The sequence below is a fragment of the Anas acuta genome, chromosome 4, assembly GCF_963932015.1.
Source record: "Anas acuta chromosome 4, bAnaAcu1.1, whole genome shotgun sequence".
NCBI lineage: Eukaryota > Metazoa > Chordata > Aves > Anseriformes > Anatidae > Anas > Anas acuta.
In genome coordinates this window covers 40,214,492-40,237,276 of record NC_088982.1, presented here as the reverse complement: position 1 = coordinate 40,237,276, position 22,785 = coordinate 40,214,492, and the positions used below count along the sequence as shown (strand labels likewise).

Genomic DNA, 22,785 nt, shown 5'->3' with positions numbered 1-22,785 from the left:
GCAGCAGAGCCATTTGGTCTCTTTTTGTAGTGGAGCTCACAGTAAAGATGAGTTCCTTGGAATCAGCCCCCAGCTTCCAACCATCAGTGCTGGGAATTTGTACCTCTAGCTGGCATATGTGGCTTTGAGGCTGTTCAGGCACTCTGAAAAGTAGAGCTTAGCATCTCAGGCAGCCTGAACTCTAAGCCAGTGAAAGCAGGCATCCAGAACCACCATCTAGTTGTGGTATGAAACCAAATGCTAACTAAATCAGAGGGCAGCTGTAGCCTAAATAGCTGGGTCATAGCTTTCATATAGTTGGGACCTAATAGGCATTGCGGCTGCATATTGTATTCAGGCTTTGTATTTCTTATTTCCAGAATCCTCATAGTTGCACAAGGCTAAGCGTGCCCTTTCTGTGAACTATCCTGCCTGGGAATTCATACGTGCTGACGCTGATTGCTCCTAGGAATTTTTGCTGAAGTTACTAGATTCTGGCCTCTTTACATAGCATTGGTGACGGAAACATACTCCAAGGCTGAATCTGTGCTAAATGTTTTTCTTCCTCTTGTTTCTGAATCTCTGTAGACTGCCTCCAATGCAGTCTTGACGTGGCAGCCTTTACCCAGCACCGCAAGCACCCATCTTTGCATCCCTTCTTTTTCCTGGCAAAGTTCAGTGGTCCATGATATAAGGGACTTGCTGCCTCTTCCCACCCATTTCTGCAATACTTTTTGCTTAATTGCTGTTGCATCCTTTTGGTTTGTTGATTAATCATTCTGGTATTGTTTTCTTGGTTTGGTTTTAATTTCCCTTTCCAGCAAGCGTTCAGAGCCAGAAGGGCTCCCACAGTGTGTCTGGAGGGAGGATATTTCCAGAGTACTGTTCACATCGGGTGAAATTCTGTCTCCATTGAAATCTGGTGGCAAAGCTCCCACCTACTTCAGTGGGAACGGTTTTTCATTTCTGGAACTCGAACGGTGCTTTTCTTTTTCTTTCTGTGAGTGTGCTCAGCAGACATTTCCTCTTCTCTCCCTCCCTTTTTCTCCCCGTGCTCCTGAACAGATGATGGCTTCCAAAGGACCCTTGGCAATGCAGTGTGCTGCAAACATCTGGATGGTCTTCACATGGGGGGGGGCCTGTCCCTGGGGTTCTTTGCTAAACCAAACTTCTCCGGTGTAATAGCACTGAGCACTAAAAAAATGGACAAGCAGTACCTCTCAGCTGGCTTCTACCGAGATCCAAGCCCTCATGGGCATGTCTACAGGCCAAAGGCAGTTCAGTATGTAGTCTTAGTGACTGCCTTGTGGTGGGATTTCATGCAGGATCCTGGGATAGCGTCTTAAAATGTGGTATTTCTGTAATCAGTTGCTGAAAATGGATGGATGGGAAAAATGAAAAACTGGAATTGGGGGGAAAAAAGGAGCATGAAAAAAATGAGTGAAATACATAAGAGTTCATCTCAGCAGAGTTTCCTGCTTTGACCTATTAGAGCAGGTCCAGAGGAGGGCAAGAAAAATTACCAGAGGACTGGAACACCTCTCCTATGGAGAGAGGCTGAGAGACTCATGGCTGTTTGGCCTAGAGAAGAGAAGACTGGGGAGAACTTCTTGCAGCCTTTCACTATATAAAGGGCACCTACAAGAAAGATGGAGAGAGACCCTTGGGTATGTAGTAACAGGGATAATGGTTTTAAACTAGAAGAAGGTAGACTTAGATGATGTATAAGGAAGAAGTGCTTTACTGTGAGGGTGAGGCCCTGGCACAGGCTGCCCAGAGAAGCTGTGGATGCCCCATCCCTGGAGGTGCTCAAGGCCAGGCTGGATGGGCTTTGAGCAACCTGGTCTGGTGGGAGGCGTCCCTGCCCATGGCAGGGAAGATAGAACTAGACGGTCTATAAGGTCCCTTCCAACTTAAACCATTTGATAATTCTATGAGTCTATTAATGTTCAACTTTCAAGATGGTACGAAAGAAGATAATGTAGATATTTTTCCCCAGTAATGCATCATAGCAATTTGTGCTGCCCAATTTTTTAGTACTGAGTTATACAAAATGTCAATATGACATCTTTGAAAAATCCAGCACGGGTGAAATTTCCTGCTTTACAGACATCGTGAGTGTGAGCTAGACTAAGGCTTAACTTGGCTAAGGTCTGAACTTGAAGAAGTTCTGAGCTGCACCAACTTTGGCAGAGTGGAAGGTGGATTTGGGATTTGATACTTGGCAATATTATCTGGGTCAGGCTCAGCCGGGGTTGAATGATATGGTTTAAAAATGTAGTTCACTGGGAAAGTAGCGTCTAAATGCTTTAAAAGTTGTGTGATGCTTGCAAGAGAAAAAGGAGATATTTTTTTCATCTTTTATAGCATCTATGATCATTAATGTCCCTCAGCCTATGTAGTATTTTATAATCTCTGCAGTAGATAATAGGCACTGACTGAGTCTTTGCTCTGTGTTGGTAAATACCCCTAGATTTTCAATTTAGACAAGCTTTTATCCTCTCTTCAGTGTGATGTCCTGTCATTACTGCATGAGGCCTCAGAAATCCCACCAGTACTGTCTCTGTAGCTGGAGTAAAATTCATAAATAATTCTACTGCAAAGACGGGCAGAGGTTTTAATATGAAAAACCACAAACTCTCCCCAAAGGTGTCTCATTACCTGCAAAGTCTGCTGAGTTTGGCAGGCTGTAGAACAGCATTGGCAGTCCAGGGAATATCAGCAGTTCCTTTTCTGCCTCCCATTTTGTTCCTTCCTTAAAACCCTGCCAACAAGTAGCTTGTCATGACTGTTAGGACACTTTCAAGTGTCTTCGATAGCTCTTCATTAAATCTATTAATATAGCTTCTCAAGTAATTATTTTGATCTGTGTATGTCTAAAATGTCTTTGTGAAGAATAATCAACCTTTGGAAGAGGATGAAAGTGCATGATAAGAGTCTGATCCACTGTTGTCTTGTCACCACTTGACTGTTCTTCTTTGCTATTAATAGTGTTTTTTTTTAAGCAGAAGTAAAGGGGGAGGAAAAGGTGGGAAAAGTCCCGAGACAGTAGTTAATACGGAAAGTTATTAACACTTGCATTAGCACCTAACATGGTCCTGGAGACAGAATGCAGGAGGGACCTAGTTAAAGACTGAGCAGATTGGGTCCCATGTGTCTGATGTATGACATAAGTCCTGGTGGCTCTATTAAAAGCTTGTGCGGATGTTGCACTGAATAGTTATCATGGACTGAAAATGCCAGTGAGCTGAGGTCCTACATTCATTTTGAGACTCGCACCAGTGCCAACATAGCACTGGTGGTTTGGAAGGCCAGCAGTGGTTTGAAAGGGTCACTGGGTGAAATATAGCAGGCATTAAAAATGTTTTCTGCATTGTTACGTATACCTTAAAGACTCCTGCCAGGCTGTGTGAGTGGATAGTTTTTTGGTTATAAAACTGCTCTTCTTCTCCATATGTTGAGACGTGAAATTCAAAGTGTTTCTGTACAGCAAATAGCAGAAAGATGTTCAAAATGCTGTGAAACAAGGACCAAATTAAAATCTTTTTTTTCGTTGTTGGTGTTTTTTGTTTGGTTTTCTGTTTCACATCTGCTATATGCATTGTCATTGGATATAGAGCAAGCAGGAAACTATGTTTTTTTATCAAATGTGTCTTATTCCCCTTAAACACGCTGAGCTGTCCCTGTGGCGTTATCAGGGTGTACAGTAAGTACATGTGATAGTGACTGCATCTCAGCCTACAAGACTTGTGCTTCTCTCCTGCAGAAAGCCACGGGGCAGTGGTAGAGGAAGATGCTGGCCTAGACTTGGTTTCTGGAAGAGGGCGATGGTCTTTGCCTAGTGGTTTAGACATAATTGTGAGAAAAATCAGCATCCCATCATGATGTCTATGAAATTCTGGGGCAACAAGTTTTTAAATCATTGCAAAAACAGATCTGTGGCAGCCATGCAGCCAAGGCTGGGAAGCGTAAGAAGTAAGTAACGTACTTCAGTAGTGAAGGCTCCCATTTATATGTCTCTGCATACCATTGCTGTGGCAGCTACCAGCTTGCCTCTCTCTGTCACAGATTACTTACTCCTGTCTCTGTGTTACCCTTCTGGTGTGCGCCTATGTTACGAGCCCAATCCAGAAGCTAACCATTTTTTCCTGGGTTATTTTCCATTTGGATCAGTTCCCTGATGCAGAAGTAGTTGTGGCAGTACAACAGGAGGAAAGAAATGTGGAGTACAAGAGAGGAGGGTCAAATAAGCCAGCTTTAACAATGTTATTGCCTAAAACAAGCTCAGTATCTCAGAAGTACAGCTAGACCCTACACAGCTGTCTGTTTTGCCCAGAAATCAGAGTAAACAAGAAGTTTCAAATTTCATTTGAATAATCACACCAGAGTATACAATCATCTTGTTAATAGTCTCTGAATATGAAAGACATAAGGGATTTATTATCTATTATGATGAAACTCAATTAGTAAGGAAAAGTGCCATTGTAAAAATTGTGATGGCACACAAATATGTCCCTAGAAATACCATTTCCAGTTGTTCTGCTCGTGCATTATATATGTACAGGGGAAAAGGGGACCTGAGGACTGGGATCAGGGTGAGGTAGCTTACATCTTTATTTATACTTCGCTGTCTCAGGCAGGCATCTAGATAAAGCATTGAACAACAACGTGTTTAAAGAAAAATCGACAAACAATGTAGAGTCAAATACAAATCTGAACTGCAGAGAGATGACTTAATACTAGTTGTTCTCTTTGATTTATTCTTGGAGAATGAAAGCCTTGCCTTGCAAGAGATGTTCGGCATTTTACTTGCAAGCTGCTTGATTATTTGGGATTCAATCTCACATCTCTAATGTCTGTGGAGTTTTTGTTCTCATCAGTTTTTACACAAAAGCCTCCACTGAAGTCATCAGGAAGAGCTTTTTAAGTTACAATGTGCTACAGAGATTCTCAATCTTTTTTCTGATCAATTCAGGAACAAAGACAAATGGGAGACACAAGGGACCAGCTGGGATCAGCACCTGAAAGTAAGAATTAAGAAGTCAGACCAAGCAGCAGCCCTGTAGCTGGGCAGGCAGAGAAAAGGCAGGCTTCCAGGGTCAGTCCTGCTGGTTGCTGCCGTTGTTTCAGGCAGATAAGCAAAGCAAAATTAATGCTTGAATGTACTGCACAGACCCCAGAAGCCCCTGTCAGGATCTACTGTAGCAGTCATTATATATACAGATAGTAAAGGATGGAGCCACTTCTGAAAAATTCATGGGTAATAGCACATACAGAAAGCAAACAAATCTAATAAATTTAGTGGGGAAAGGAACGACAGTGAAAAGCCAGCTGTGCCTATGGGAGGGTGAAAGCGTGAGGCTGAAATACTGGAGTTGCTCGTAGAAAGTAGTGCCGTATTTGCCGCAGTCATCTTTGATGCTGCTTGCATCGCTTCATAATGGAGCATACATTTGCTTCAGCACTCTCATAGTGTCACGACAAGTTTGAAGGTGACTCAAATGAAGAAGTAAGCCAGGCAAAAGCTCTACTGTTGTGCTATTTCTAGTCATGTTTTTTTTCTCCTTATTCATCAAGGCTAGTCAGTGAACATGGGAGAAAATCATTTTGCGCCTGGAAACCATCTGGTTTCTCACAAGCATTTAAGGGACCACAAGCGTGCTTACACATGCATTTCATGTGTCGTAACCAGCAGGTCTGAGTTGCCTTTAGAAACAGAGTAAGTGAAAGAGCTGTGTGTGTGCCTGTGTGGTTTTGTTTGACAGATAAATAATCTTTCAGGAGATTTCTGGCCTGCAAGAAACATCCAAAAGTGATGTTCTTTAAGTTTTCTCCAGATTCTTGTGGGACAGCAAAAAAGAAAAGGTAGTCATATTTGCTCATGGAAGGAGACCAGTCATGTCCTAGCGTGGTTTTGAGACAGCTCGTTCTTTTGTTACTTACCTCCAACTCCAGCTGAATTCAGGGTGCTTCAGAGATGCTTGAGGGTGACCCCAGCAACCAGTCAGTTCACCTAGATGAGAGAGTTCTCACTAAATCTTCAGGAACTTGACTCATCTTCTTGTGCCGGGCGTGGGCAGTTTTAACCGAAGATAGCTCCTGAAGCTGATGCTTTGAAACTGATAGGCCAGGTGGAGAAACTGGCTTATGGGTGTTTTTGGAGAACATGAATGACCAGAAGAAATGTAGGTAACAGGCAAAGCCCAACATCCAAAAGGAAATATCCCAGCTACTGACCTGAGTATTAGGAATGGATTTTCTCCTGCCTCAGAGTCTGGGGAGATGAGGGAGGTGGGTAGGCCTTCACATTCTCAGATGCCGAAAATAGGGCCCACACACTTGTGTTTTAGCCCAACTAGATGCCATTTTTGCCACTCCACTGACCAGGTCAATATCCTGAGGAATATACTCAGGCTGTACTCAGCATAGTGCACAGGGGCATCAGAGCTGCATTAATGAATATCTAGGCTTCCGGAGTGCTCACGGAATATATGATGGAATATCCACTCAACTCGGTATGTTATTGTGACTGTCTTTTGCAAGTGCAGACCTGTGACTGTTCTTTTCATTGTAATTCATATCAAACATATCTATCTGAGGCACTCAGAGAGCAGACAAGAACATACACTCTGTTTTGACAATAATTAAAGCCTATGTTAATACAGATATTAACGTGCAAAACAACTTATCTGCAGATCTCTGTGGTGAATTTCTGTTATGTTTGCCACTATCTCGGTACCATAGTGCTGTAAGACAGTGAAGAGCCATATTCCTTCAGGGAGAATGCATTGAAAATGTGTAGAACAAAGATACTACTAGCAAAGTCAGAGAAGCATAGCAGAATATGAAAAGCACTTAGCTAAAATAGCTTTATTAGATTGCAACATCTCAGTGGAAAAAAAAAAAAATCACCCAAAAAAGGTTTCAGATCTGCCAGTTCCTTTTGCAGTTAGGTAAATACGGCAATATTTTCAGCTGCTAATATTTCTTTGGAAGGCAGCCTCCAAATGTGATGTCAGGTACATACGACAAACCTTGCTTCAGGTTTTGCCTCTTGTGCAAGGGATATTGAAGATGAGACATCGCTAAACTTTATTACTCCTTTATAATTGCTTTTTGAAAAGGTAGTGGCACCAGAAAATTGTCTTTCTACGCATGAAAAGCTATCAGTCTGTAAGGCCAAAATAGTCTCAGAGTAGGATACTTTAGAAAAATGACCCTCTGCAACCTGCTCTGGGAGATGTAATGTGCATTCCCAGATGCTGAGCAGCCTGCAGCCTAAAGGTACACTTTTAAAAGAAACACTTTTTCAGAAAAGCTGTGATAGGAAGACTATATTTTCAGTTGTTCACCCTCAAAAGTGCCTTGTTAAACTACCATATTGGCTGCATATTCCACAGGGTGGAAACAATTACATTTGTGTACAGTAATTTCTTCTTCTGTCTTTCTTAAATGAATCCTAAAGTTTCTTTGTGATTGTGATTGAAACATGCAAGTTCACTTTTCTTGGAGAAACAGAAAATACACTGTAAATTCATATTCAGCTTCTACCAGTCCTCTTTTCAGACTACGTAAATAATGTAACAGTATTTTACCTTTAGTTTACAAAACTCTCAAGGTCTAAATAGTCTTCTGGAACCACCACTGCTTGAAGAGTGGAGTTGAAATTGAAGAATTTGGATGGAAAAGAAGGGCAGAAGGGGTTAAAACTGAACTTAATTTCATGAAATGTTGATTCTGACTGCAGTAGTGTTCCCAAGAGAACTAATGAATCAGTGCAGAGGCATTTTAATTCTTTGAAGTTCTATGGTTGGTTTCCAGGTTTTAAGACAGCTTTGGTATTTTAACTTTTCCTGGTACCTGTCAGTGCATATCTCTTTCTTCTACATCTCTGAAGAGTGTGAACACTCACAACTCAAAAGAAGCTGGAATAGGAGTATATATTCACAGCAAGATTGAAATGGACAAAATCTATTCATACAGGGAAACAGTGTTTGAAAATAGCTCTGTTCCAATTTGAAGATGTACTTGTGGAGAGTTAGGGAGGTCTTGATCTCCAAGTGGCCTGATGACCATATTTTATTGTAATATTCCAGCTGCAATTTGTCAGAACTTAAATTGACCTTCCCTTCCACTGGTCAAAGAAGAAACTCCAGAAGTGGATGTCTCTGTCTTGGCCTTTTTCTTGTTCTCTTGAGCATTTCAGTAAAAATCCATGATGAAACCAAGGAAGGGGGGTTCTGATGCCAGAAGCTGCTCACCTGAAACTACATTGTGACTGTAAGCTTATTTGAAGGAAAATTTTAAATGGGCCTAGGTTTATGTAACCTAAGACCAGTTTCCTATTGATGTTCCTACTGGGTTTCCTGCTAGCCAGCCCCAGGCCTTCAGGGACACTTGGCCACTGACAAGTCAGACTGGGTGCTAGGACTGAGGTGCCCTTGAGGCTGGATCTAGTGGCATTTGGGTGAGACCGTGTTAGTCTTGCTGCTTATTGGCATGGTTGCCTCTCTCTGGGTTTTAATTGTCACATCTTGCATTTTGGAAGTGGCTAAGCAGAGCTAGCTTTGTTGTGATGCTACTTGTGTGAACTGAGAGCAAGAAAAGCAAAGAGGAGCTGGTCGAAAAAGGAGAGGGAGTTTGCTTTTACCCATGCTTCAGGGTGATGAGACAAAACAGTTGGCCACACATGTCAGGGAGTCAGATCAAGTTAAATTGTGCCATATCCTTGTTCATAAAGGTTCATTTGGGTGAGGAAAGGGAGATGGGCAGGAAGGAGAAAGGGGGTTAATTAAATTAATTAAAAATCTTTAACTCAATATGCTCGTTAGTTTGGTTTCAGTTTATGTAAAGGCTGACTTTTTTCTTTAAATAAGTGATTTTTTGTGGATGCATTTTCAGACAAGATTCGAATGTAGCAGGCCTGGCCTGGCAGATCTAAGATTTATTTTTTAATAGGAAAAAACAAACATGTTGAGCTACTGCAGCGTTGTCAAAGAAATGAAACTGTTGACCTTTTTCTTTATGAACACTTTTCTCAGTTGTTGTTCTGTACTCATATGCTTTTATATGAAAGTGCATTAATATACACAGCCTAGCTTGTCGGGATGTTATCTGGTACACTAACCCTGCTAAGAGAAGAGAACATTTTGGATGTTTCTTTTCCAAGTAGATGGTAATTCTCTACATCTCTTAGCCATATTTTAATCCACACTTCATGTGCCTGTGATGAGTTTAAATATGCTTGGTTTTCTTTCCTTATAGAATGCTTTTGGTTACATCAAAAATATTGCTAAATCCTTTAAGCAACCTGTGAAAGCACCTTAAAGGAGACACAACAGTCCTTAGATGTTACTTGTCCAAAAATAGTAGGTTTGATACGGTCTCCATACCTTTTTTTTTTTTTTCTGATTCCTAAACTAATGGAAAGGGCCACATTTCTCCCAAAGACAGCTCTGTATATACAAATTAAATGAGATTCAATTATTTAGGCTGACAGGCAGTCCTGGCAAGCATTTCTGCTGGATACTCTGGACTGTTTTCAGCTATGTAAGTCTACTATTCTCATCCTACTAGTACTCAGTCTCAGTTATACAAGATTTATAGATTAAACCACCGCTGAGAGTGTCATACCCCGCCTGTCAGTCCAGGTGTCCACAACAATTTGAGCCATTTTGCATCCCATGCTAAGTGCCAGCCCACGGCCTGGCACAAGTCACGTGCTGCTTACAAGTGCCCTGTGCCACACAGGGACCTTCATGGTATGTAAACCATCTGAACAGTGGAAAGCTCTTGTTTTAGGAAGTATGGAGTGCAAAAGTTCACATTTTGATGGGGAGAATGCAGTCTGTGACCAGGGTCAAATTCAGTCCTCAGTCAGAGCAGAGATGGCCACAGCCATGGGTGGAAACTTGCTGATAGCAAAACTATTGAGTAGGCAGCAGGAAGAATCAGAGCTGGAATAATTTCTGTTCAAAAACTGTATAATTACACCAGAATCTAATACGTGTTGCAAGGTTTGATAGGTTTGTGAGGTTTAAAAGAAAGGAGTGTTAGCAGCTGAACTCATCTGTCATCAGAGGATGTAAAAAAAAAAAAGTTTAATCTCTGTGGGTTGATGTTACATGACGGGTTCTTTTGAAAAGTAGGTGTGATAGCTTTTAACTGACATCTGGCTGCAGTTCTGCACTGACAAAGAGATGAAGTAAGAGGCTGGGGAGCTCATACAGTGAATGATACTAATTCCTAGCCAATCTGAAAGGGATTATATTGTGCAGCCACTACAATAGTGGAGAGTAGGCTCAACTACCCAGGACGTCCCTTGCAGAGTAAGTCTCCTAAGGCTTCGTCTTTAAGTTAAGAGAAATATTCCACATTTAAAAAAATAATAATAATAATAAGTTGTTCTACTGTAGCTGTTTTGAAGCATGATTTCTGTGCTATCTGCCCTTTCTTGCTATTATTTTATTAAAACAACATCGTCACTTAGACTCCAGAGAAGATGAAAAATCTGAAAACAGTGAAGCATTTCACATTGCTTTAAAGGAGACATTTATGGAAGCTCCAGCAGTTGGTACTGACTCATCTGCAGTATTTGCCAGTGTTCAGTGAAGGACAGGGCTGTGCTCTCCATGTGTGCACGAGGGAGGACAGGATACATGTACCTATCAAGAATGCATCTGAACACAGCGCGCAAGAAATTAAGTTGAGACTGTTCTCAGTTAGGGTAAAATTTCCCTATCTAAGGATTCTGTGAAACTGAATGTTAAAGCTTTCTGGTGGAGTATTTAAGTAGTCCTTAGGGCCTCAAAAGTGTATAAAGGCTGTAAGAAACTTGTAGGAAGGAAATTCAAATTAGAAGAATATGTTACTTTGAAAACATCTAGAATTTATTTAAAAAAAAAACTACTGCAATTTAAATGAAATTAAGGGCTGACACTTTTGCATGTCACGTTATTTTTCTTCATTAAGAATGCACATATAAATGGATGAAATTGTTTCTTCTGTATGGAAGGCTGAATGTTCATGTTTTATTTAATCGATCATCCTATTAATTCTTTAGTGTTCTGTGCAGGCAAAAGCACTCGGTTAATCAATTGGATTGGCCTCCTCGTGTATTCAGAAGAACGTCTGTTTACCTGCGAGCCCACCGCAGCATTGCAGAAATAGTATGGCTATGGGGTATGGCTGTAGTCATCTGTTCAGGTTCTTAATTTGTTCCAGTACCTGTGTCAGAGGTAGCTGCAGGACGTGGCATTGCTGCTGATGCCCTGTCTTCAGAAATGACTACGTCTTCCAGTACATGGTGGGGCAGGGAGCTGGGCCAGACACTCTCCAGAGGTCCTCCCAACCTCAACCACTCTCTGAAGCTGGTGAGACTGGAAAGCGCTCTCATTGCTTTTAGACAGGGGACCTCTTACAGAGTCACCGAGACACTGTGCAGTTGAGGCTCCATGGTTCTGTTCTGGTTTTTTCTCAAGAGATTTCTTGCACAGCCAAAGTGCACTTAAATCAATGTTTATCTTTTGAGCTACAGTAAGTAGATAAGCCATGGCCTCTAACAAAACATATAATTGAGCTGTCCAATTCAAATCAGGTTAGACTGTCCTGTAGAGTTCAAGAACATATTTTCACTGGGTTGTTTTGCTGTTCCTGTGATGTGTTCTCCATTTTTATGGACTTATAGAATTGATCTTTAACCTGAGCAAAATACTTTGGTCAAATGTGTCCCAGTGTTTTGGGGGCATGTGTCTGACAGTCCTACAGGGGCATGAGCACATGGTGGGAGACTGGAGATGGTCAAATCCTGCAAGTCCACGTGTGGCTGGTGGAAGGCAAAACACTGCTTTCACTGCGTGGTGTCAGAGGAAAAGGCAGCAGCAGAAGAAGCGTGACACAAAACGTTACAGTCTCTGTGTTTGTCTGCTGTTTGTGGGCAGCCCTTGGGTAGTGCAGAGGTGCTGGACCTTGTGGGCGGATGCCCACTGAATGCCATCCTAATCTGCCTGGACTTGGCAGGCAGAGCAGTCCCACAGCTGTGCCCTGCCTTAGGCACTGGAGCTGTTGCTGCAGCAGAGCCATCCCCATTCTCAGGTGTGTTGTTCCCTTATACTAGGCAGGAAGGAAGACTCTTTCCCCTTAAGGTACAACTTATACTGTTAAAAGCTGTATTCTGTGTAAGAGTAAAGATGACATCCCATACATTGGTTCTTCCACCATGACTGTGTTTTGTTGGTGCTTTTTTTTCTCTTTTGGCTTCATTACCATGTGGATTTTTCCATATTTAATGAGAAGATGTCCCTGGGTGGAGTTTTTATTATGGACGTTTCTAATGGGTTGAAATTTCAGCCAAGGATCATCATCACCAACATGGATGGTGAGAAAGTGATCTGTACTGACACACACAAAATTCAAGAGCCTGAGAAGTGCTGGGCTAATGACTTGACCCTTTATCCTTGAAATGTCCTGAGATCCCAGGTGGAACCTGTTGGAAAGAAGGCAGGAGAGACAGTAGGAAAGATGATGTGCATGCATTTTGTTCAAGTAACCTCACCACTGCTGGGCTTTTCAGCAATCTCCTTGTGTGTGTTTTCTCATTAAATCCTCTAATATACATGCACAGCCATTTTTGTGATGCCTTTGCACAGGGCTGTTTGTTGTAACTACTCTTGAAAGTTCAGTCTATGATTCATCAGTGTGATGGTTTGCTAGTGGCCTCGCGTTTTGGAGAGCTTATGCAGTAAATGGTATTTAAAGAGGCAGATTTGAAAATCGCACACGTGCTACCATGGTGAGCAAGCTCAGCCAGACTCGCATGAGCTTGTTGAACCCCCTCATTCAAGAATTAACAGGAGTTCACTTTAAAGCAAGCTGTTGTTTTCTCTTACAGCTGTGTGCATACTTGTAGTTGAGGAAGCAGTTCATGGTGATTAAGCAGAAATGTTTTTTTTCTGCTTGTCACAGCAGCCTACGTTTGACAACAGGTTCTCACAATTAATTGCCCCCATGCAGATTTTTGCTGGCTAGTAGCCACCTTGTACATGAGCTGAAGTGAGAGTGAGAAGCTCCTGGCGTCCTTGAAGAAAAGCTGCAATAAACTGATCTCTCTTAAAACAGCCTCACCAGATCTGGATCTGCAGGCCCCCTTCGATGCTGTAGTCTTGTGCCTATGGTTTGCTTCTCCAGGCCCTAAACCCCACTGCTTGCGTTCACCTGAGTCCCAGAGGTGGCATTCCCAGGCATGCCATGTCTCTGGCTGTCTTTGCAGGATCCAGCAGTGCCGAAACCATCAGGCACAGCTCGTAGCAATAGGCTACAATTTCCCCCAGGTCCATCTGGACCAGCAGATGCTGCGGAGCCCCAGCCAACACCCATCTCTACAGGCGCTGTGGGACAGGCTCTTCAGCTGCTGCAGCAGGGAGGAGGGTGCCCGTGGGGCGAGTATCCCTTCCCTCACTCCTTCCAGCCAGGAGCAGGGCACAGAGCAGCAGAGCACAGCAGAGCTGCTGTGCAGGTGTGCTCAGCAGGGACCAGCAATGAGAAGGAACGACCTCAGCTCTGTGCAGCCACAGCTGCCAAGGAGTCCCCCAAGGAGATGTCACAATCAGACCAAGAAAAAGGTTTTGGAAACCCCTAGCTCACATTGAGCCTTCTGCTTTGATATTGTATCGTGCCTGGGGGGACTGCAATACCTCTGTGGTGTGGGATTTGTGTGGCGTTGGCCAGGATGTCTCTATATCACTCTGAAAGGATGTTTCCTCCTTGTGCTCGTTAAGAAAAGAACAGAACTGAAGTTTCTCTTACCATTAGGTGCTTGTTCATTGAATCTAGTGCATTATGCGTCTGAGTCAGACTGTAATTTCCTTCTGCTTTCAGGCTTGCAGGAAGCAGAGTGCACTGCTGACATGTGCTCTTAAAATATAAACAGAAAAGTTCAGTGACAGCAGCAGTCACCAGTATATAGCCCATGGAAACTGTGATATACAGTTAGATTGTGTGATTATGCTTCTTGTATGTAAAATCCCTTTATTATGCCAGCCTGCCAATAGGCCGTAGAGCATGTAGCACATGCTGGTGTTACGCACTTCTCACCTCAGCTACTGGAAAAGTCCTTGCAATATTTCTTATGTCCTATTGACACAAACAAGCATGATCATTTTTAACTTCATCACTTAATGCTGTTTGTTTTGCAGCATCACTGAGGAGCCCTGGTCATTCAGCAGCTGCCAAGAAACAAAGTAAAAAAGTGGTCTCCAGGGCTCACCTGGCAGTTTATAGGTTTAGCGTTGCGGTGCAGCAGGGACAGCCTGCAGATGTTGAAAGGCAGGGAGCGCCCCTTCCCGTCTCTACCTCAGTATGATTCTCTCCTGAAGTTGGCTGCAATACTTGCCCTGTGTCTGAGCCAGCCTCTTCAGCTGCTAACCTACAAAACCTTTTGTTAAGTTAATTTTCAGTCATTTTTGTAAATTAACTTCCTGGCCAAGACTTCCTGGCCAAGCAAAGGAATGGCAGGGCTGACTTCAGGGTAGGTGTCAGGAGGGCAAACTAAGGCAGGGGAGCTGAGCCTTGCTGCTCAGATCTGCCATGCTGCTGGTACACAAAGCTATAGTTCAGCTACCTCAGAAACTAGGTCTGCATGCAGAGAAATGAAACAGAAGAGTAACAGAAATGATCAAAGAAAAATGCCTGCACGTGATGTATTCATAGCGGTGCTTGGGAGTGTGTGATAATAGGGAGTATAGTTCAGTCTGGGCCTAAGAGACTTCTTGTAATTTGGTCAAGAGTTGAATTAGGCTTTTTGTTTAAAGTGAAATGGAAAATTTAATTTAATGTTTCTTAAGATTCTTAGAGAAGTGTAGGAGATGTCAGGATGTTACCAAAAGCAGCTAAAATCTTTCACGATTGAAAACCTTTAAGTCACTAAGGTCCTTAAGATCAAAACTGCCATGTGGTTGCAGCACAGTTCTTTGGTATTTCTGAATCTTTTTTTTTTTTAATGAGATCTTATTTTCTGATTTTGAATCAATGCCTGAATAATTTCATGTGTTCTAAATAATAATTATTTTTAACATTTATTTCTCAAATTTACCGTGGTCATCAGATGAACATGCTCTCCTGACCAGAGTTACAGCTGGTGTGGCATGTTGGCACTGACAGTGTCTGGTGGCAAATGGTAAGAAGGGCGTGCAGCAGCATCCCACTGCTGCTCTCACCTTCCAGACAGCAGGAGGGTTCAAGGAGGAAGGGAAAAGCAGCTTTGAAGAAGGTATAAGAGGCTGGACACCCTGCTGCAAAGGAAGCAGCATGGGTCTTGTCTGGCAATCAAACATGGGGATTAGCTGGTATGAGAGAATAGAGGGCAGTGCAAGGGACCTTAGCGTGATGACTGCATCAACTGTTCAGATAATTTCTCTTATTATATTTTGACTGAGTTTCCAAGCGACAAGAGGAAAGACCCAAGGCATGGGGAGAGAGAAAATGATATTGCAGTAACTAGGCCACAGAAGGAGTTTCCCTGCTGGTCCAAGGGCAGGAACATAATGAGCATGACCTGTTAAGAGTAAGGAGAAAGAGGAAAGCATACCAGAAGCAAAAATTCTAGGTTTTCCTGTGTCGTACTTGGCAGAGGCATGTTCATTGTACCACAAAGAGGGCTGGCAGCTCCCCTCTGAGACAGCTGATCAAGAGTTCCCAAAATGTCAGCCAGTTTCTTATAGGCAGAAGACAAATCACCAGTGTTGACTCCTAAAATGATTTTACTATGTGCTGTGAATTTCAAAGACTTGTATATTGATTCACAGACAAAATACCAGAGAGGTAGTATGTGCTCATTAAAATGTATATACGTATATAAAATTAAAAAAAAAAAAAAATCCAGCCTATCAGGTCCAAGTGTCACCATGCAATAACATCTGGTATGTGTTCTGCCCCTTCTGCTCAGCTAGAAAGCAAATGTGTTTGCTATCTGTTCCATGTGTTTTATATCATCTGTCTTTATTTATTTATTTATTTATTTTCCCTTTTTGGATAGAACATTTGGGTGGTGATACTTTCCATGCTGTTTATTAAAGTGAGTTTCCTGGTCTTGCCAACACACAAGATGTCTCCTCAGGTAACTGGTATTAAAGTTTATTGCCAAAGTATAACATGTTCCAAATTTAGGCTTCAGAAAATTGGTTACGTTACTAATAACATGCCCCCCACCTTTTTTTGTTTGTTTTGATGCTTGACTTGAGATACCTGGATACGATTTCCAGAAGTGCTGAGTACTTACAGCTGTACCTGAAGGTCGCAGAAGATATGCCTGGGGCATACAATGTGCAGGTTAATGCTGTAGCTGAAAATCAGTTGTAGCATGTTTCGTTTGAGCACCCAGAGTTGGTGAATACTTTGAACAGTGATGCTTCTACCTCTCAGTAGCTCATCTCTAGAATGATGACGATGCTACCCCTTCATACCCATGGTGTTTGAAGATGAGGAACTGCATCTTTGGCTGTTTTCCATGAAAAGATGCTGTATTTTCTCCAAAGATGTATCTCCCATGGAAAGATTAAAGAAAGCTTGTTACCCTTACACTCATTAACATAACACAAGTTGCCTTTGCAAATGATATTTGTGTTTTATGTCACGTCTAGGCCCACCTATGAAGGCCCTCAGCTGCTTAGATCCAGTTAAACAGATTCTTGAAACGATTTCTTACTGAATCTTGCCAGGTCACAGCGTTTGGTTCTTTCTGGTGTGCTGACGTTTGGATAGTCTTTGCAATGTGCTTCAGATGCTGTCTGCATTATCCTCAGGATGAAGCAATGTTGCCATTAGTACAGTCACAGAGCTCTGGCTTGTTGTCTGTGGAACAGACTCTAACCTTTTCTTCCAAAAAGACTTACTATGCTCAAGTACTTTTCCCCTTGCTGTGCAGATAAGTTTGTCTGCAGTGCTAGGGAATACCAATAAAACACTTCCCCAGGACTATGTTCTCAGCTGCAGCCAGCCAGACTTCTTCATCCATTTTATTAGCCTCTGTGTACAAAAGAACCGTGTTAGTAACAGGTTTTTTATAACCCTCTCCACTCAAACATAATCCCACTGCTTCTTTTGCATTAGAGATTTTATAGGCATTTTTAGTGCCTTTTATTTCAGTTGTTTTGTTGGTGCTGTTATGGCCTGATCTAAAGTGTTATGATTATCAGGATGATATGGAAGGAATTTGGCACTTATTTTATAAAATGATCCAATAAAAAGTGTTGGATGATTAATTCGGGAATAATTTTAAGAATCAATAGTGTTTTTACAGAAGACGGTCGTAGCAATAAAAGAAGTATGATTGGTACTGTTGTGGAACTAGTTGCCATTTGAGGTGCTAACTTAATAGGACCGTGCTCTTTTTTTTGGTGGATCATAAGCAGCAAAGCGATGCTGTGGCAAGGTCGTGCTGAGGGGGAGCAATAAGCTCTGTAATAGTGAAGTGCGTGCTTGGGCAAAGAAAAATGAGGGCTCTAGAAATGTCTCCTCTCTCCTGTCATAACTCAAATGTGATGGATAGCGTGTTCGGGTTGTTACACTGGAAGCAAAGTCTGAAAACCACTGCTTGCCTTGGCAGGTCACTGTGGCGTTGTCCTGACCAGAATCTGTTTTTGTAAAGGTCCCTTATCGATGCCTCTACTGACCCTGGATGCATTTTCTTCTCGTGTCCTCAGAGCTACAACTGATGGTCACATTCCTGTGTTCTTCTGGAGCAAAATGCTTCGAGACACATCTGACTGGGGACAATGTTTTTTTAATAGAAATGAGCACCAGACTAGGATAAGGTTTATGCCACCACATAAATTTTAGATATTTTTCTATACCTGAGGGCTAACCTGTCACCCAAGATTGTGTGAATTGGCTTGGTTCTACCTTCAGAAGATGAAGTGGTATGAAATTGGATATATTTCACAGTAGTGAAAGTGTGAAATGAGTAATGAAATAAAGCCTATTTTTTGCCATATATTTATTGTCAGAACCAGGTTTTGGAGTCCCATTGTCTGCTCTGCAATTTCGGCCACCTAGAGATGAGGTAATAACTAATAATATATTTTTTTTCAAAGTATTTAATTAGATGAAGAAATCAATAATTGTTCATTTCTCCTCAAAGCTGGGTATCTACTGTCAGGAATGGAAGGTCTGGGGAGAAATAAGACTTGTGCTAAATGCTCAGCATTAAAGACAGGCAAATAGGTTACACCTCAGTCAGTAGCACGATAGAAGCTTTTTTGTGCTCTCTGGTTCCTGACATAAGATGAAGAAAATCATTAGCAGCTGCGCCGCTCTGTGCAGTGGTTTAATTGCATGCAGCGCAAGACTGAGCTCTTAGTATGCTGAATTAGTTCACGGAGCGCTGATAATAGATGAGGGAAGGGAGGCTGACTCCCAGCTGAATAGTTCATTGCTGTGGCCCATGTTTTTAATCCACAAGAATAGGAGATTGCTGCCTTTAGTTACACTTTCAGTAGATGAATTACACATTTGGTGACAGCTCTCATTTGACATGTAATAATCAATACTTCCCTACTTACTCCCCAAAGGATGTAATAGCAGAGAGCTACCTGGAGGTCCAGAGGAGGAAAGAAGTCTGTCATCTTAGGCAAACCTTACAAGCATTCAATGCTGAGCAGCTTTAGCTGAATAACATTTTATTGTATTTTTTTTTCTGTCGATTTCCTGGATGCAGATTGTTTGCAGACCTCTTAGCCCAGCCAGCGGGTTCTGCAGCTTTACCAGCCCTGTGAGCATGTAGGGAATCTCAGCATCTGGGGCAAGGAAGAGCAATTTTAGGAGAGCCCCACTGCACAGCCCATGTCCTAGGGATGTCAGAGTGCAATCAGATGCAGCCTCTTTGGAAGGAGTACAGTGGGGAGCAGGAGTGAGGCCTCAGTAAGTGCAAAACCCACCACAGTTTCAATGATGTGCTCCTCTTCCTTGCTTAAGTCATTACAATTACATCTCGGTTTGTGCTAATGCCTGTATGTTTACGTGCAGCATGTGGCATTTTTGTAAATGCACTTTTCACTCAGTGCTGAATGCTTAAGTCCTTCCCAAGACTCTTGCAAATAGTGTCAAATTCTTAGAAACTACAGCCTAACTTTTTTCTTTTGGCATATTCATTAGTCTGTGACAGCTACACACTTACTCAGCGTCAGGAGTAGCAGCAGCAGTAGATAACCATTACTAGTGTGTAGTCTTACTAGTGTGAAGTCTTACTGTTTTAAAGCACCCGGGTAATTTGCTATTTTCATCCTTGTTTGATTGCAGTTATACTCCAATATAAACATTCCTTAATGAACTTTGCAGCAAGTGAGGCTTTACTACTGTTGCATAGGGCAGTTCCACATCTATGGGGTAACATTCTTCCCATGTTAGCAAAAATAAGTTTGAAGTAACATTGACTAGAGAAAGAGTTTGCTTTATTGTGCCTCTCTCAAATGAATGTGTGTCAAGGAATGTAAGTAAGTGGAAAAAGTCTGTCTGGAAGTAGGCAGCATGCTGTGGTGTATTGCGTTTCGCTGACATGAGAGGAATGTGGCAGGGAGGTCTACAGTTGCTGGCTGTAGGCACTAGCGCTCAGACTGAGAAGCAGATTGGGATGTGCCTTTTGCTTCATTAAGCAAAAGGCTTTATGCCTCTGGCGTGAAATGCTATAAAACACGGTGGAAGTATTATATAGTATTTGTTATTAGGCAGGGCTGTCAATATTAAATATCCAAAATCACAAGTGATACAAAATAAAAATGTGTAAATATTTGGAATTAAAAGTTTAATAAATAAATTCCTTTTTGCTTCTCAAGATTTCTTTTTAAGTGAAAGCTGAGACCTTCACTGAAAAAGTTGAGATCCTCACCTTACTTCAGAGCTCCAAGACAGACAATAAATTTTACAAAACTAGTAAAAATGTGATAAAAGTTCTCAACAGTGAGGCAGGCATGCCCTGGAGAAGCTGTGCGACTGTGTAAGCTTTGTCACTGTAAATGGGAGCCAAAAGCCAGGGATGCAAAATGCAGGCCAAGCTCCTGGCACTTGCAGTTTGCTTACCTTTAACAAAGGTCCCTAACTGTGCTGGCTCACGTTACTGAGCAGCTGGCCAACAAAAACCCTCTCACCGGTCTAGAAAGGCTGTGCTGTGTGGGGGAGGCAGAGCAGAGCAGTTTGAAGACTTGCAGCCAGATCTGCACCCAAAGATCCCAGCAGATGGTGTAACCTCAGCAGCCTCCCTGAGATCCGTCATGTGCGTGTTGCGGTCAGTAGTAGGACTCTATTTACAGGACCGAGCACGTAATGCTGAGGGATGCATTAATTTCCTTGTCTTGCCTGCATCTGCCAAAGAAATGTCAGCGTTGATTCTGCAGAAGGGAAAGGAGTGAGGAGTGGTGATGTCCAAGTTTTCCTCCTCGCTCTGCTGAAGCAGCGGGCTGCAGCTTTAGGATGTTGAACAACTGTACTGTTAACAAGTGAGGGAGATGGAGCGTCCACGTTTCTGGGCACTTCTGCAGAACTGGAGAAGCAATGCCAGCACGTGGACATTTTTAGGATCCTTTGTTCATTTTTCTTACTGACCTGCACTTCAGTCCCAAAGAAAATAAACTGCAAAGCCTGTAGGAGTAAGAAGGAAGAGTTGCTGTAATTATATAAAGTTTTTAATGTAAAATTCAAGTTTGCTATTTTGAAAAGCTTGTGCTTCTGTACTTAGGTGGGTTAGAAAGTTGGTAGGCGAGCTGTAGATCTGCTTTGTTCTGTCCAGTTTGAAGGCAGTTGAGATCTTTTTCTGCTGTGCAGCCCAGGAAGGAATGGCAAATCTTGTAGTAACGTTTCAGTACCACAAACACTTCTCCCTTGGCTCTGTGACACTTGGTGTTGGGCACTTGGACTGCCCATTCAGCATGCACGTGCCTCGCTCCCACCATTCAGCCCATTCTTTCCTGCATAGCTCTCATTCAGATGAAAATCACCTTTCTCTCTAAACGCTCCGAGCAGCGATTTAACACTGCCATGCCTTGGGGACGCTGTCAGGAGATTGTCAACTTTCTCTTGGGTCAACATTTAAACCACTATTGTCATTGTTTTTTAAGAATTGTATTAGTTATACTGACAAATTCCAGTTCATCACCGCTGGTTCCGGTGGTCTGGAATCAGATGGTTCTGGCTCAGGGAGCTGTGACCACTGCACTCGGTGCTCTAGGCTGTGGTGTTGTACTTCTGCACTCTTGGGTCTAGCAGTTCACCCAACGGGTCCATGTCATTGGAGCCCACTGAGGTCTGTGTGATGTACCATTCAGTTTGTAAGGACCTACTCCACCCCCAGGAGAAATATTTATAGTCTGAAGCAATGCCTTGAAGCGTTTTGCTACTGTCATATTGATGGGGGGAAAAAATGCACAGTTATAGAGAGGCTGTATGTATTAATTATTTATCTTGCAATCAAGAAAGTATAAAAATAATCCAGGGTGAAAAATGGGGAGGGTTCTAAAGGAACACGCTGGTTCTTTCAGTTTGAATAATGCAGACCTCACTGAAGCTTTCTCTCCAGAACATGAGGTCTAATCACAGCACAAATAAATAAATGCTTTTTCTCTGGAACTGACTTAAAAATCATGTAGCTCTTGAGAGAAGACTAATTGTGCTCACTTAACTTCAAGTGAATACATAAACTGTGAGGAGTTATTGTTTTCGTGGCTTCCCTGTAATCTTTCATATTTGTTATTTTTTAGATATTCAACTTCTAGACTTTTTAGCATCAGTCAAGCTCTGCTTCTATTGTCTGAAAAATAAATATGCAAAGGAAAAACTGCCACAGATTTTAATACCTTGTATTGTTACGGTGTAAGTACCATCGTTGTAATTAAACTGCTTGAACACAGAAACCATCAACTTCTTCTCTCAGGGACTCAGCCACCCAGGTGATTTTTGTGCCTTTGAAAATCTCCCCAGAGATCCAATGCACTCTGCTTCTCCTGAGTGTTCTTGAAATAAAATTAGCTTTTAGTCCTTTAAAATCTGTTGCTTTTATCTGCTACTAAATACATACAGAGTAAGCGCTGCAGGATCAAAACAAAAATAAGTTATTCCTCCCACACTTGTAGTTTTGATGGGATTTTCAGTTTCGCAAAAGTCAATAATCTGATTCTTTCTGTATTCGGGATCGTGGCGAATTAAGGTAGGCCCCTTTGGACTGGATCAGGAACCTACAAGGTGCCTGGAAATCAACGCAGAGGGTGGGCAGAAAAGGGGCCTGAAAATGAGAGAGAAGGCACCAGAGGGGGCAAGTAGCCTGGTCTCATGTGCTGGGGCAGAACTAATGACTCCCATGTTGGTCCTTCCAGCAATTTGCCTAGCAACCTTGTGAAAGCCTCTGAGAACATAATTTATCACCTAGTGAGGGTCTGGGCAGATTTTTTTCCGACTAGAAATTTTCCCGATGACCAACCCGTTCCACTGTTCCCATGACTTTGTCCTTACCTTGTTGCCTCTGGGGGAGAGAGTAGGATGATGGCAGGACAGGGAGGGGGAAGAAGGTGAGGGAAGTGCGCAGGTGTGTGAGAGGAGGGTCATGGGGATGAAAGGCCTGAACAGAGAGCCCTGGGAGGATGAGGAAGGGCAGAAAGTACTACTCATCCAGGCTCCTTGTCATCATGTTTCTCTCTACAGATGGGGTCGAATCTGTGATGTTTTTGAAATGTTTTAGATATTGAGTAAGAGCAAAGTTTGGAAACTGAGCACAACCTCAGCTGTGGAGAAACCTGGATCTGCCTTTGGGTCCTATCTGCAAACCTGAAA

General features: G+C 42.4%; 1 protein-coding gene across 2 annotated transcripts in view; it reads left to right on the top strand.

Moving 5' to 3' along the window:
• Nucleotides 1-22,785, top strand: part of RNF150 (ring finger protein 150) — a 122,040-nt gene that overhangs the window by 91,113 nt on the left and 8,142 nt on the right. The window lies entirely within an intron of this gene.